The following is a 16,538-nucleotide window of genomic DNA, read 5'->3' as shown; positions in this document are numbered from 1 at the left end:
TCCTCATTGACAGGGGGCACTCCTCATTGACAGAGGGCACTCATCATTGAAAGGGGACTCTCCTCATTGACGGGGGGCACTCCTCATTGGCGTGGGCACTCTTCATTGACAGGGGGCACGGCTTTTGACCGGGGTCATTCGTCATAGACAGGGTGACTCCTCAATTACAGTGTCACGACTCATTTCCAGGGTTACTCCTCATTGACGTGGGGCACTTCTCATTGACCGGGTACTACTCCTTGACAGAGGGCACTCATAGTTGATAGCAGGCACTCCTCATTGACATGGGGCCCTCCGCATTGACAGGGACAAAACCCATTGACAGGGTGCACTCCTCATTGACATGGGGCAGTCCACATTCACAGAGGCCACTCATAGTTGATAGCGGGCACTCCTCATTGACAGGGGGCCCTCCGCACTGACAGGGGGCAAAACCCATTGACACGGGGCACTCCTCATTGACAGGGGCACTCCTCATTGACATGGGGTCTCCTCATTGACAGGGGGCACTCCTCACTGACAGGGCGCACTCCTCATTGACAGAGGGCACTCCTCATTGACAGGGGGCAATGCTCATTGATAGGGGCACTTCTCATTGACAGGGGGCACTCCTCATTGACAGCGGGCACTTCTCATTGACAGGGGGCACTCCTCATTGACAGGGGGGTACTCCTCATTGACAGAGGTCAGTCCTCATTGTCAGGCGGCGCTCCTCCTTGTCAGGGGTCATTCGTCATTGACGGGGGGCACTGCTCAATGATCGGGGGTCTCCTAATTTAGAGCGGTCACTCCTCATTGACGGTGGGGCACTCCTCATTGACAGGGGTCACTCCTCATTGACAGCGGACTCTCCTCATTCTTAGGGGGCTCTCCTCATTGACAGGGGCACGCCTCATTGACAGGGGGCACTCCTCATTGACAGGGGTCACTCCTCATTGACAGCGGGCTCTCCTCATTCTTAGGGGACTCTCCTCATTGACGGGGGGCACTCCTCATTGGCGTGGGCACTCTTCATTGACAGGGGGCACGGCTTTTGACCGGGGTCATTCGTCATTGACAGGGTGACTCCTCAATTACAGTGTCACGACTCATTTCCAGGGTTACTCCTCATTGACGGGGGACACTTCTCATTGACGGGGCACTACTCATTGACAGAGGGCACTCATAGTTGATAGCGGGCACTCCTCATTGACATGGGGCCCTCCGCATTGACAGGGGGTAAAACCCATTGCCAGATGGCACTCCTCATTGACAGGGGCACGCCTCATTGACAGGGGGCACTCCTCATTGACAGAGGGCACTCCTATTTGACAGCGGGCACCCCTCAGTGACAGGGGCACTCCTCATTGTCAGAGGGTCCCCCTAATTGACAGGGGGCACTCCTCATTGACAGGGGGCACTCCTCATTGACAGGGGGCACTCCTCATTGACAGAGGGCACTCCTCATTGACAGGGGACTCTCCTCATTGACGGGGGGCACTCCTCATTGGCGTGGGCACTCTTCATTGACAGGGGGCACGGCTTTTGACCGGGGTTATTCGTCATTGACAGGGTGACTCCTCAATTACAGTGTCACGACTCATTTCCAGGGTTACTCCTCATTGACGTGGGGCACTTCTCATTGACGGGGTACTACTCCTTGACAGAGGGCACTCATAGTTGATAGCAGGCACTCCTCATTGACATGGGGCCCTCCGCATTGACAGGGACAAAACCCATTGACAGGGTGCACTCCTCATTGACATGGGGCAGTCCACATTCACAGAGGCCACTCATAGTTGATAGCGGGCACTCCTCATTGACAGGGGGCCCTCCGCATTGACAGGCGGCAAAACCCATTGACACGGGGCACTCCTCATTGACAGGGGGCACTCCTCATTGACATGGGGTATCCTCATTGACAGGGGGCACTCCTCACTGACAGGGCGCACTCCTCATTGACAGAGGGCACTCCTCATTGACAGGGGGCACTGCTCATTGACAGGGGCACTCCTCGTTGACAGGGGTATTCCTCATTGACAGGGGGCACTGCTCATTGACAGGGAGCACTCCTCATTGACAGCGGGCACTTCTCATTGACAGGGGGCACTCCTCATTGACAGCGGGCACTTCTCATTGACAGGGGGCACTCCTCATTGACACGGGATTCTCCTCATTGACAGAGGTCAGTCCTCATTGTCAGGCGGCACTCCTCCTTGTCAGGGGTCATTCGTCATTGACGGGGGGCACTGCTCAATGATCGGGGGTCTCCTAATTTAGAGCGGTCACTCCTCATTGACGGTGGGGCACTCCTCATTGACAGGGGTCACTCCTCATTGACAGCGGGCTCTCCTCATTCTTAGGGGGCTCTTCTCATTGACAGGGGCACGCCTCATTGACAGGGGGCACTCCTCATTGACAGGGGGCACTCCTAATTGACAGCGGGCACTCCTCATTGACAAGGGCACTCCTCATTGACAGAGGGTCCCCCTCATTGACAGGGGGCACTCCTCATTGACAGGGGGCAGTCCGCATTGACAGGGGGAACTCCTCATTGACAGAGGGCACTCATCATTGACAGGGGTCTCCCCTCATTGACAGGGGGCACGGCTCATTGACCGGGTCATTCGTCATTGACAGAGTGACTCCTCAATTACAGTGTCACGCCTCATTTCCAGGTTTACTCCTCATTGACGTGGGGCACTTCTCATTGACGGGGTACTACTCCTTGACAGAGAGCACTCATATTTGATAGCAGGCACTCGTCATTGACATGGCGCCCTCCGCATTGACAGGGGACAAAACCCATTGACAGGGTGAACTCCTCATTGACTGGGGGCAGTCCACATTGACAGAGGGCACTCATAGTTGATAGCGGGCACTCCTCATGTACAGGGGTCCCTCCGCATTGAAGGGGGGAAAACCCATTGACACGGGGCACTCCTCATTGACAGGGGGCACTCCTCATTGACATGGGGAACTCCTCATTGACTGCGGGCACTCCTCATTGACAGGGGGCACTGCTCATTGACAGGGGCACTCCTCAGTGACAGGGGCATTCCTCATTGACAGGGGACACTGCTCATTGACAGGGGGCACTCCTCATTGACATCGGGCACATCTCATTGACAGGGGGCACTCCTCATTGACGGGGGGCGGTGCACAACTTGTTGACCGGGGCACTTCCCATTGACAGGGGGCACTCCACATTGACAGGGGGTACTCCTCATTGACAGGGGGCACTCCTCATTGACGGGAGTGGGGGGTATTTCTCATTGAGGGAGTGCACTCCTCATTGACAGAGGGCACTCCTCATTGTGAGCGGGCACTCCTCGCTGACAGGGGACAAACCTCATTGACGGGGGGCACACGTCATTGACAGATGACACTCATCAATGACAGGGGGCACGCCTCATTTACGGGGTCACGCCTCATTTCCAGGGCCACACCTCATTGACGGGGGACACTTCTCATTGACGGGGCACTAATGATTGACAGAGGGCACTCATAGTTGATAGCGGGCACTCCTCATTGACATGGAGCCCTCCGCATTGACAGGCGGTGAAACCCATTGACAGGTTGCACTCCTCTTTGACAGGGGGCACTCCTCATTGACAGGGGGTACTCCTCATTGACAGGGGGCACTCCTCATTGACAGGGGGCACTCCTCATGGACAGCGTGCACTTCTCATTGACATGGGGCACTCCTCATTGACGGGGGGTGGGCACTCCTTATTGACGGGGGGCACTCCTCATTGACAGGGGGTACTCTTCAGAGTTGGGCGTGGGCACTCCCCATTGACAGGGGACACTCCTCATTGACGGCGGGCTCTTCTCATTAACAGGGGGCACTCCTCATTGCCGTGGGCACTTATCATTGACAGGGGGCACTGCTCAATGACCGGGGCCATTCGTCATTTACGTGGGTCCCTCCTCATTGACAGAAGGCACTCGTTATTGACAGAGGGCACTCATCATTGACAGGGGTCACTCCTCATTGACAGGTTTCAGTCCTCATTGTCAGGGGGCACTCCTCCTTGTCAGGGGTCATTCGTCATTGATGGGGGGCACTGCTCAATGATCGGGGGTCTCCTAATTTAGAGCGGTCACTCCTCATTGACGGTGGGGCACTCCTCATTTCCAGGGTCACTCCTCATTGACGGGGGACACTTCTCATTGACGGGGCACTACTCATTGACAGAGGGCACTCATAGTTGATAGCGGGCACTCCTCATTGACATGGGGCCCTCAGCATTGACAGGGGGTAAAACCCATTGACAGGTTGCACTCCTCATTGACAGGGGGCATGCCTCATTGACAGGGGGCACTCCTCATTGACAGAGGGCACTCCTATTTGACAGCGGGCACTCCTCATTGACAGGGGCACTCCTCATTGACAGAGGGTCCACCTCATTGTCAGGGGGCACTCCTCATTGACCGGGGGCATTCCTCATTGACAGAGGGCACTCCTCATTGACAGAGGGCACTCATTATTGACAGGGGACTCTCCTCATTGACGGGGGCACTCCTCATTGTTTGGCACTCTTCATTGACAGAGGGCACGGCTCATTGACCGGGGTCAATCGTCATTGACAGGGTGACTCCTCAATTACAGTGTCACGACTCATTTCCAGGGTTACTCCTCATTGACGTGGGGCACTTCTCATTGACGGGGTACTACTCCTTGACAGAGGGCACTCATAGTTGATAGCAGGCACTCCTCATTGACATGGGGCCCTCCGCATTGGCAGGGACAAAACCCATTGACAGGGTGCACTCCTCATTGACAGGGGGCAGTCCACATTCACAGAGGCCACTCATAGTTGATAGCGGGCATTCCTCATTGACAGGGGGCCCTCCGCATTGACAGGGGGCAAAACCCATTGACACGGGGCACTCCTCATTGACAGGGGGCACTCCTCATTGACATGGGGTCTCCTCATTGACAGGGGGCACTCCCCAAAGACAGGGCGCACTCCTCATTGACAGAGGGCACTCCTCATTGACAGGGGGCACTGCTCATTGACAGGGGCACTCCTCGTTGACAGGGGTATTCCTCATTGACAGGGGGCACTGCTCATTGACAGGGAGCACCCCTCATTGACAGCGGGCACTTCTCAATGACAGGGGGTACTCCTCATTGACAGCGGGCACTTCTCATTGACAGGGGGCACTCCTCATTGACAGGGGGGTACTCCTCATTGACAGAGGTCAGTCCTCATTGTCAGGCGTCACTCCTCCTTGTCAGGGGTCATTCGTCATTGACGGGGGGCACTGCTCAATGATCGGGGGTCTCCTAATTTAGAGCGGTCACTCCTCATTGACGGTGGGGCACTCCTCATTGACAGGGGTCACTCCTCATTGACAGCGGGCTCTCCTCATTCTTAGGGGGCTCTCCTCATTGACAGGGGCACGCCTCATTGACAGGGGGCACTCCTCAAATTGACAGAGGGCACTCCTAATTGACAGCGGGCACTCCTCATTGACAGGGGCACTCCTCATTGACAGGGGGCAGTCCGCATTGACAGGGGGAACTCCTCATTGACAGAGGGCACTCATCATTGACAGGGGTCTCCCCTCATTGACAGGGGGCACTCCTCTTTGGCGTGGGCATTCTTCATTGACAGGGGGCACGGCTCATTGACCGGGTCATTCGTCATTGACAGAGTGACTCCTCAATTACAGTGTCACGCCTCATTTCCAGGTTTACTCCTCATTGACGTGGGGCACTTCTCATTGACGGGGAACTACCCCTTGACAGAGAGCACTCATATTTGATAGCAGGCACTCCTTATTGACATGGCGCCCTCCGCATTGACAGGGGACAAAACCCATTGACAGGGTGAACTCCTCATTGACAGGGGGCAGTCCACATTGACAGAGGGCACTCATAGTTGATAGCGGGCACTCCTCATGTACAGGGGTCCCTCCGCATTGAAGGGGGGAAAACCCATTGACACGGGGCACTCCTCATTGACAGGGGGCACTCCTCATTGACATGGGGAACTCCTCATTGACTGCGGGCACTCCTCATTGACAGGGGGCACTGCTCATTTACAGGGGCACTCCTCAGTGACAGGGGCATTCCTCATTGACAGGGGACACTGCTCATTGACAGGGGGCACTCCTCACTGACATCGGGCACTTCTCATTGACAGGGGGCACTCCTCATTGACGGGGGGCGGTGCACAACTTGTTGACCGGGGGCACTTCCCATTGACAGGGGGCACTTCACATTGACAGGGGGACCTCCTCATTGACAGGGGGCACTCCTCATTGACGGGGGTGGGAGGGGCACTTCTCATTGATGGAGGGCCATCCTCATTGACAGGGGGTACACTTTATAGAAGGGGTGGCGCTCCTCATTGACAGGGGACACTCCTTATTGATAGGGGTCACTCCTCATTGACAGGTTTCAGTCCTCATTGTCAGGGGGCACTCCTCCTTGTCAGGGGTCATTCGTCATTGATGGGGGGCACTGCTCAATGATCGGGGGTCTCCTAATTTAGAGCGGTCACTCCTCATTGACGGTGGGGCACTCCTCATTTCCAGGGTCACTCCTCATTGACGGGGGACACTTCTCATTGACGGGGCACTACTCATTGACAGAGTGCACTCATAGTTGATAGCGGGCACTCCTCATTGACATGGGGCCCTCCGCATTGACAGGGGGTAAAACCCATTGACAGGTTGCTTTCCTCATTGACAGGGGGCATGCCTCATTGACAGGGGGCACTCCTCATTGACAGCGGTCACTCCTCATTGACGTGGGGCACTCCTCATTTACAGGGTTACTCCTCATTGACAGGGGGCGCTCCTCATTGACAGCGTGCACTTCTCACTGACATGAGGCACTCCTCATTCACGGGGGGTGGGCACTCCTTATTGACGGGGGGCACTCCTCATTGTCAGGGGGTACTCTTCAGAGTTGGGCGTGGGCACTCCCCATTGACAGGGGACACTCCTCATTGACGGCGGGCTCTTCTCATTAACAGGGGGCACTCCTCATTGCCGTGGGCACTTATCATTGACAGGGGGCACTGCTCAATGACCGGGGCCATTCGTCATTTACGTGGGTCCCTCCTCATTAACAGAAGGCACTCGTTATTGACAGAGGGCACTCATCATTGACAGGGGTCACTCCTCATTGACAGGTTTCAGTCTTCATTGTCAGGGGGCACTCCTCCTTGTCAGGGGTCATTCGTCATTGATGGGGGGCACTGCTCAATGATCGGGGGTCTCCTAATTTAGAGCGGTCACTCCTCATTGACGGTGGGGCACTCCTCATTTCCAGGGTCACTCCTCATTGACGGGGGACACTTCTCATTGACGGGGCACTACTCATTGACAGAGTGCACTCATAGTTGATAGCGGGCACTCCTCATTGACATGGGGCCCTCCGCATTGACAGGGGGTAAAACCCATTGACAGGTTGCACTCCTCATTGACAGGGGGCATGCCTCATTGACAGGGGGCACTCCTCATTGACAGAGGGCACTCCTATTTGACAGCGGGCACTCCTCATTGACAGGGGCACTCCTCATTGACAGAGGTTCCACCTCATTGACAGGGGGCACTCCTCATTGACAGGGGGCATTCCTCATTGACAGGGGGCACTCCTCATTGACAGAGGGCACTCATTATTGACAGGGGACTCTCCTCATTGACGGGGGCACTCCTCATTGTTTGGCACTCATCATTGACAGAGGGCACGGCTCATTGACCGGGGTCATTCGTCATTGACAGGGTGACTCCTCAATTACAGTGTCACGACTCATTTCCAGGGTTACTCCTCATTGACGGGGGACACTTCTCATTGACGGGGCACTACTCATTGACAGAGGGCACTCATAGTTGATAGCGGGCACTCCTCATTGACATGGGGCCCTCCGCATTGACAGGGGGTAAAACCCATTGCCAGATGGCACTCCTCATTGACAGGGGCACGCCTCATTGACAGGGGGCACTCCTCATTGACAGAGGGCACTCCTATTTGACAGCGGGCACCCCTCAGTGACAGGGGCACTCCTCATTGTCAGAGGGTCCCCCTAATTGACAGGGGGCACTCCTCATTGACAGGGGGCACTCCTCATTGACAGGGGGCACTCCTCATTGACAGAGGGCACTCATCATTGAAAGGGGACTCTCCTCATTGACGGGGGGCACTCCTCATTGGCGTGGGCACTCTTCATTGACAGGGGGCACGGCTTTTGACCGGGGTCATTCGTCATTGACAGGGTGACTCCTCAATTACAGTGTCACGACTCATTTCCAGGGTTACTCCTCATTGACGTGGGGCACTTCTCATTGACGGGGTACTACTCCTTGACAGAGGGCACTCATAGTTGATAGCAGGCACTCCTCATTGACATGGGGCCCTCCGCATTGACAGGGACAAAACCCATTGACAGGGTGCACTCCTCATTGACATGGGGCAGTCCACATTCACAGAGGCCACTCATAGTTGATAGCGGGCACTCCTCATTGACAGGGGGCCCTCCGCATTGACAGGGGGCAAAACCCATTGACACGGGGCACTCCTCATTGACAGGGGCACTCCTCATTGACATGGGGTCTCCTCATTGACAGGGGGCACTCCTCACGGACAGGGCGCACTCCTCATTGACAGAGGGCACTCCTCATTGACAGGGGGCACTGCTCATTGATAGGGGCACTCCTCGTTGACAGGGGTATTCCTCATTGACAGGGGGCACTGCTCATTGACAGGGAGCACTCCTCATTGACAGCGGGCACTTCTCATTGACAGGGGGCACTCCTCATTGACAGCGGGCACTTCTCATTGACAGGGGGCACTCCTCATTGACAGGGGGGTACTCCTCATTGACAGAGGTCAGTCCTCATTGTCAGGCGGTACTCCTCCTTGTCAGGGGTCATTCGTCATTGACGGGGGGCACTGCTCAATGATCGGGGGTCTCCTAATTTAGAGCGGTCACTCCTCATTGACGGTGGGGCACTCCTCATTGACAGGGGTCACTCCTCATTGACAGCGGGCTTTCCTCATTCTTAGGGGGCTCTCCTCATTGACAGGGGCACGCCTCATTGACAGGGGGCACTGCTCATTGACAGGGGTCACTCCTCATTGACAGCGGGCTCTCCTCATTCTTAGGGGACTCTCCTCATTGACGGGGGGCACTCCTCATTGGCGTGGGCACTCTTCATTGACAGGGGGCACGGCTTTTGACCGGGGTCATTCGTCATTGACAGGGTGACTCCTCAATTACAGTGTCACGACTCATTTCCAGGGTTACTCCTCATTGACGGGGGACACTTCTCATTGACGGGGCACTACTCATTGACAGAGGGCACTCATAGTTGATAGCGGGCACTCCTCATTGACATGGGGCCCTCCGCATTGACAGGGGGTAAAACCCATTGCCAGATGGCACTCCTCATTGACAGGGGCACGCCTCATTGACAGGGGGCACTCCTCATTGACAGAGGGCACTCCTATTTGACAGCGGGCACCCCTCAGTGACAGGGGCACTCCTCATTGTCAGAGGGTCTCCCTAATTGACAGGGGGCACTTCTCATTGACAGGGGGCACTCCTCATTGACAGGGGGCACTCCTCATTGACAGAGGGCACTCCTCATTGACAGGGGACTCTCCTCATTGACGGGGGGCACTCCTCATTGGCGTGGGCACTCTTCATTGACAGGTGGCACGGCTTTTGACCGGGGTCATTCGTCATTGACAGGGTGACTCCTCAATTACAGTGTCACGACTCATTTCCAGGGTTACTCCTCATTGACGTGGGGCACTTCTCATTGACGGGGTACTACTCCTTGACAGAGGGCACTCATAGTTGATAGCAGGCACTCCCCATTGACATGGGGCCCTCCGCATTGAAAGGGACAAAACCCATTGACAGGGTGCACTCCTCATTGACATGGGGCAGTCCACATTCACAGAGGCCACTCATAGTTGATAGCGGGCACTCCTCATTGACAGGGGGCCCTCCGCATTGACAGGCGGCAAAACCCATTGACACGGGGCACTCCTCATTGACAGGGGGCACTCCTCATTGACATGGGGTCTCCTCATTGACAGGGGGCACTCCTCACTGACAGGGCACACTCCTCATTGACAGAGGGCACTCCTCATTGACAGGGGGCACTGCTCATTGACAGGGGCACTCCTCGTTGACAGGGGTATTCCTCATTGACAGGGGGCACTGCTCATTGACAGGGAGCACTCCTCATTGACAGCGGGCACTTCTCATTGACAGGGGGCACTCCTCATTGACAGCGGGCACTTCTCATTGACAGGGGGCACTCCTCATTGACACGGGGTTCTCCTCATTGACAGAGGTCAGTCCTCATTGTCAGGCGGCACTCCTCCTTGTCAGGGGTCATTCGTCATTGACGGGGGGCACTGCTCAATGATCGGGGGTCTCCTAATTTAGAGCGGTCACTCCTCATTGACGGTGGGGCACTCCTCATTGACAGGGGTCACTCCTCATTGACAGCGGGCTCTCCTCATTCTTAGGGGGCTCTTCTCATTGACAGGGGCACGCCTCATTGACAGGGGGCACTCCTCATTGATAGGGGGCACTCCTAATTGACAGCGGGCACTCCTCATTGACAAGGGCACTCCTCATTGACAGAGGGTCCCCCTCATTGACAGGGGGCACTCCTCATTGACAGGGGGCAGTCCGCATTGACAGGGGGAACTCCTCATTGACAGAGGGCACTCATCATTGACAGGGGTCTCCCCTCATTGACAGGGGGCACGGCTCATTGACCGGGTCATTCGTCATTGACAGGGTGACTCCTCAATTACAGTGTCACGCCTCATTTCCAGGTTTACTCCTCATTGACGTGGGGCACTTCTCATTGACGGGGAACTACTCCTTGACAGAGAGCACTCATATTTGATAGCAGGCACTCGTCATTGACATGGCGCCCTCCGCATTGACAGGGGACAAAACCCATTGACAGGGTGAACTCCTCATTGACTGGGGGCAGTCCACATTGACAGAGGGCACTCATAGTTGATAGCGGGCACTCCTCATGTACAGGGGTCCCTCCGCATTGAAGGGGGGAAAACCCATTGACACGGGGCACTCCTCATTGACAGGGGGCACTCCTCATTGACATGGGGAACTCCTCATTGACTGCGGGCACTCCTCATTGACAGGGGGCACTGCTCATTGACAGGGGCACTCCTCAGTGACAGGGGCATTCCTCATTGACAGGGGACACTGCTCATTGACAGGGGGCACTCCTCATTGACATCGGGCACTTCTCATTGACAGGGGGCACTCCTCATTGACGGGGGGCGGTGCACAACTTGTTGACCGGGGCACTTCCCATTGACAGGGGGCACTCCACATTGACAGGGTGTACTCCTCATTGACAGGGGGCACTCCTCATTGACGGGAGTGGGGGGTACTTCTCATTGAGGGAGTGCACTCCTCATTGACAGAGGGCACTCCTCATTGTGACCGGGCACTCCTCGCTGACAGGGGACAAACCTCATTGACGGGGGGCACACGTCATTGACAGATGACACTCATCAATGACAGGGGGCACGCCTCATTTACGGGGTCACGCCTCATTTCCAGGGCCACACCTCATTGACGGGGGACACTTCTCATTGACGGGGCACTAATGATTGACAGAGGGCACTCATAGTTGATAGCGGGCACTCCTCATTGACATGGAGCCCTCCGCATTGACAGGCGGTGAAACCCATTGACAGGTTGCACTCCTCTTTGACAGGGGGCACTCCTCATTGACAGGGGGTACTCCTCATTGACAGGGGGCACTCCTCATTGACAGGGGGCACTCCTCATTGACAGCGTGCACTTCTCATTGACATGGGGCACTCCTCATTGACGGGGGGTGGGCACTCCTTATTGACGGGGGGCACTCCTCATTGACAGGGGGTACTCTTCAGAGTTGGGCGTGGGCACTCCCCATTGACAGGGGACACTCCTCATTGACGGCGGGCTCTTCTCATTAACAGGGGGCACTCCTCATTGCCGTGGGCACTTATCATTGACAGGGGGCACTGCTCAATGACCGGGGCCATTCGTCATTTACGTGGGTCCCTCCTCATTGACAGAAGGCACTCGTTATTGACAGAGGGCACTCATCATTGACAGGGGTCACTCCTCATTGACAGGTTTCAGTCCTCATTGTCAGGGGGCACTCCTCCTTGTCAGGGGTCATTCGTCATTGATGGGGGGCACTGCTCAATGATCGGGGGTCTCCTAATTTAGAGCGGTCACTCCTCATTGACGGTGGGGCACTCCTCATTTCCAGGGTCACTCCTCATTGACGGGGGACACTTCTCATTGACGGGGCACTACTCATTGACAGAGGGCACTCATAGTTGATAGCGGGCACTCCTCATTGACATGGGGCCCTCAGCATTGACAGGGGGTAAAACCCATTGACAGGTTGCACTCCTCATTGACAGGGGGCATGCCTCATTGACAGGGGGCTCTCCTCATTGACAGAGGGCACTCCTATTTGACAGCGGGCACTCCTCATTGACAGGGGCACTCCTCATTGACAGAGGGTCCACCTCATTGACAGGGGGCACTCCTCATTGCAGGGGGCATTCCTCATTGACAGAGGGCACTCCTCATTGACAGAGGGCACTCATTATTGACAGGGGACTCTCCTCATTGACGGGGGCACTCCTCATTGTTTGGCACTCTTCATTGACAGAGGGCACGGCTCATTGACCGGGGTCATTCGTCATTGACAGGGTGACTCCTCAATTACAGTGTCACGACTCATTTCCAGGGTTACTCCTCATTGACGTGGGGCACTTCTCATTGACGGTGTACTACTCCTTGACAGAGGGCACTCATAGTTGATAGCAGGCACTCCTCATTGACATGGGGCCCTCCGCATTGACAGGGACAAAACCCATTGACAGGGTGCACTCCTCATTGTCAGGGGGCAGTCCACATTCACAGAGGCCACTCATAGTTGATAGCGGGCACTCCTCATTGCAGGGGGCCCTCCGCATTGACAGGGGGCAAAACCCATTGACACGGGGCACTCCTCATTGACAGGGGGCACTCCTCATTGACATGGGGTCTCCTCATTGACAGGGGGCACTCCTCAAAGACAGGGCGCACTCCTCATTGACAGAGGGCACTCCTCATTGACAGGGGGCACTGCTCATTGACAGGGGCACTCCTCGTTGACAGGGGTATTCCTCATTGACAGGGGGCACTGCTCATTGACAGGGAGCACTCCTCATTGACAGCGGGCACTTCCCATTGACAGGGGGTACTCCTCATTGACAGCGGGCACTTTTCATTGACAGGGGGCACTCCTCATTGACAGGGGGGTACTCCTCATTGACAGAGGTCAGTCCTCATTGTCAGGCGTCACTCCTCCTTGTCAGGGGTCATTCGTCATTGACGGGGGGCACTGCTCAATGATCGGGGGTCTCCTAATTTAGAGCGGTCACTCCTCATTGACGGTGGGGCACTCCTCATTGACAGGGATCACTCCTCATTGACAGCGGGCTCTCCTCATTCTTAGGGGGCTCTCCTCATTGACAGGGGCACGCCTCATTGACAGGGGGCACTCCTCATTGACAGAGGGCACTCCTAATTGACAGCGGGAACTCCTCATTGACAGGGGCACTCCTCATTGACAGAGGGTCCCCCTCATTGACAGGGGGCACTCCTCATTGACAGGGGGCAGTCCGCATTGACAGGGGGAACTCCTCATTGACAGAAGGCACTCATCATTGACAGGGGTCTCCCCTCATTGACAGGGGGCACTCCTCACTGGCGTGGGCATTCTTCATTGACAGGGGGCACGGCTCATTGACCGGGTCATTCGTCATTGACAGGGTGACTCCTCAATTACAGTGTCACGCCTCATTTCCAGGTTTACTCCTCATTGACGTTGCGCACTTCTCATTGACGGGGAACTTCTCCTTGACAGAGAGCACTCATATTTGATAGCAGGCACTCTTCATTGACATGGCGCCCTCCGCATTGACAGGGGACGAAACCCATTGACAGGGTGAACTCCTCATTGACAGGAGGCAGTCCACATTGACAGAGGGCACTCATAGTTGATAGCGGGCACTCCTCATGTACAGGGGTCCCTCCGCATTGAAGGGGGGAAAACCCATTGACACGGGGCACTCCTCATTGACAGGGGGCACTCCTCATTGACATGGGGAACTCCTCATTGACTGCGGGCACTCCTCATTGACAGGGGGCACTGCTCATTGACAGGGGCACTCCTCAGTGACAGGGGCATTCCGCATTGACAGGGGACACTGCTCATTGACGGGGGGCGGTGCACTCCTTATTGACCGGGGGCACTTCCCATTGACAGGGGGCACTCGTCATTGACAGGGGGACCTCCTCATTGACTGGGGGCACTCCTCATTGACGGGGGTGGGAGGGGCACTTCCCATTGATGGAGGGCCATCCTCATTGACAGGGGGTACACTTTATAGAAGGGGTGGCCCTCCTCATTGACAGGGGACACTCCTCATTGATAGGGGTCATTCGTCATTGACGGGGGGCACTGCTCAATGATGGGGGGACTCCTAATTTACAGCGGTCACTCCTCATTGACCATGGGGCACTCCTCATTTACAGGGTTACTCCTCATTGACAGGGGGCTCTCCTCATTGACAGGGGGCACTCCTCATTGACAGCGTGCACTTCTCATTGACATGGGGCACTCCTCATTGACGGGGGGTGGGCACTCCTTATTGACGGGGGGCACTCCTCATTGTCAGGGGGTACTCTTCAGAGATGGGCGTGGGCACTCCCCATTGACAGGGGACGCTCCTCATTGACGGCGGGCTCTTCTCATTAACAGGGGGCACTCCTCATTGCCGTGGGCACTTATCATTGACAGGGGGCACTGCTCAATGACCGGGGCCATTCGTCATTTACGTGGGTCCCTCCTCATTAACAGAAGGCACTCGTTATTGACAGAGGGCACTCATCATTGACAGGGGTCACTCCTCATTGACAGGTTTCAGTCCTCATTGTCAGGGGGCACTCCTCCTTGTCAGGGGTCATTCGTCATTGATGGGGGGCACTGCTCAATGATCGGGGGTCTCCTAATTTAGAGCGGTCACTCCTCATTGACGGTGGGGCACTCCTCATTTCCAGGGTCACTCCTCATTGACGGGGGACACTTCTCATTGACGGGGCACTACTCATTGACAGAGGGCACTCCTCATTGACATGGGGCCCTCCGCATTGACAGGGGGTAAAACCCATTGACAGGTTGCACTCCTCATTGACAGAGGGCATGCCTCAATGACAGGGGGCACTCCTCATTGACAGAGGGCACTCCTATTTGACAGCGGGCACTCCTCATTGACAGGGGCACTCCTCATTGACAGAGGGTCCACCTCATTGACAGGGGGCACTCCTCATTGCAGGGGGCATTCCTCATTGACAGGGGGCACTCCTCATTGACAGAGGGCACTCATTATTGACAGGGGACTCTCCTCATTGACGGGGGCACTCCTCACTGTTTGGCACTCTTCATTGACAGAGGGCACGGCTCATTGACCGGGGTCATTCGTCATTGACAGGGTGACTCCTCAATTGCAGTGTCACGACTCATTTCCAGGGTTACTCCTCATTGACGTGGGGCACCTCTCATTGACGGGGTACTACTCCTTGACAGAGGGCACTCATAGTTGATAGCAGGCACTCCTCATTGACATGGGGCCCTCCGCATTGACAGGGACAAAACCCATTGACAGGGTGCACTCCTCATTGACAGGGGGCAGTCCACATTCACAGAGGCCACTCATAGTTGATAGCGGGCACTCCTCATTGACAGGGGGCCCTCCGCATTGACAGGGGGCAAAACCCATTGACACGGGGCACTCCTCATTGACAGCGGGCACTCCTCATTGACATGGGGTCTCCTCATTGACAGAGGGCACTCCTCACTGACAGGGCGCACTCCTCATTGACACAGGGCACTCCTCATTGACAGGGGGCACTGCTCATTGACAGGGGCACTCCACGTTGACAGGGGTATTCCTCATTGACAGGGGGCACTGCTCATTGACAGGGAGCACTCCTCATTGACAGCGGGCACTTCTCATTGACAGGGGGCACTCCTCATTGACAGCGGGCACTTCTCATTGACAGGGGGCACTCCTCATTGACACGGGGTTCTCCTCATTGACAGAGGTCAGTCCTCATTGTCAGGCGGCACTCCTCCTTGTCAGGGGTCATTCGTCATTGACGGGGGGCACTGCTCAATGATCGGGGGTCTCCTAATTTAGAGCGGTCACTCCTCATTGACGGTGGGGCACTCCTCATTGACAGGGGTCACTCCTCATTGACAGCGGGCTCTCCTCATTCTTGGGTGGCTCTTCTCATTGACAGGGGCACGCCTCATTGACAGGGGGCACTCCTCATTGACAGGGGGCACTCCTAATTGACAGCGGGCACTCCTCATTGACAAGGGCACTCCTCATTGACAGAGGGTCCCCCTCATTGACAGGGGGCACTCCTCATTGACAGGGGGCAGTCCGCATTGACAGGGGGAACTCCTCATTGACAGAG

This window comes from Mustelus asterias, unplaced genomic scaffold, assembly GCF_964213995.1.
Source record: "Mustelus asterias unplaced genomic scaffold, sMusAst1.hap1.1 HAP1_SCAFFOLD_36, whole genome shotgun sequence".
Taxonomy (NCBI): domain Eukaryota; kingdom Metazoa; phylum Chordata; class Chondrichthyes; order Carcharhiniformes; family Triakidae; genus Mustelus; species Mustelus asterias.
This window is presented reverse-complemented; position numbering follows the sequence as displayed.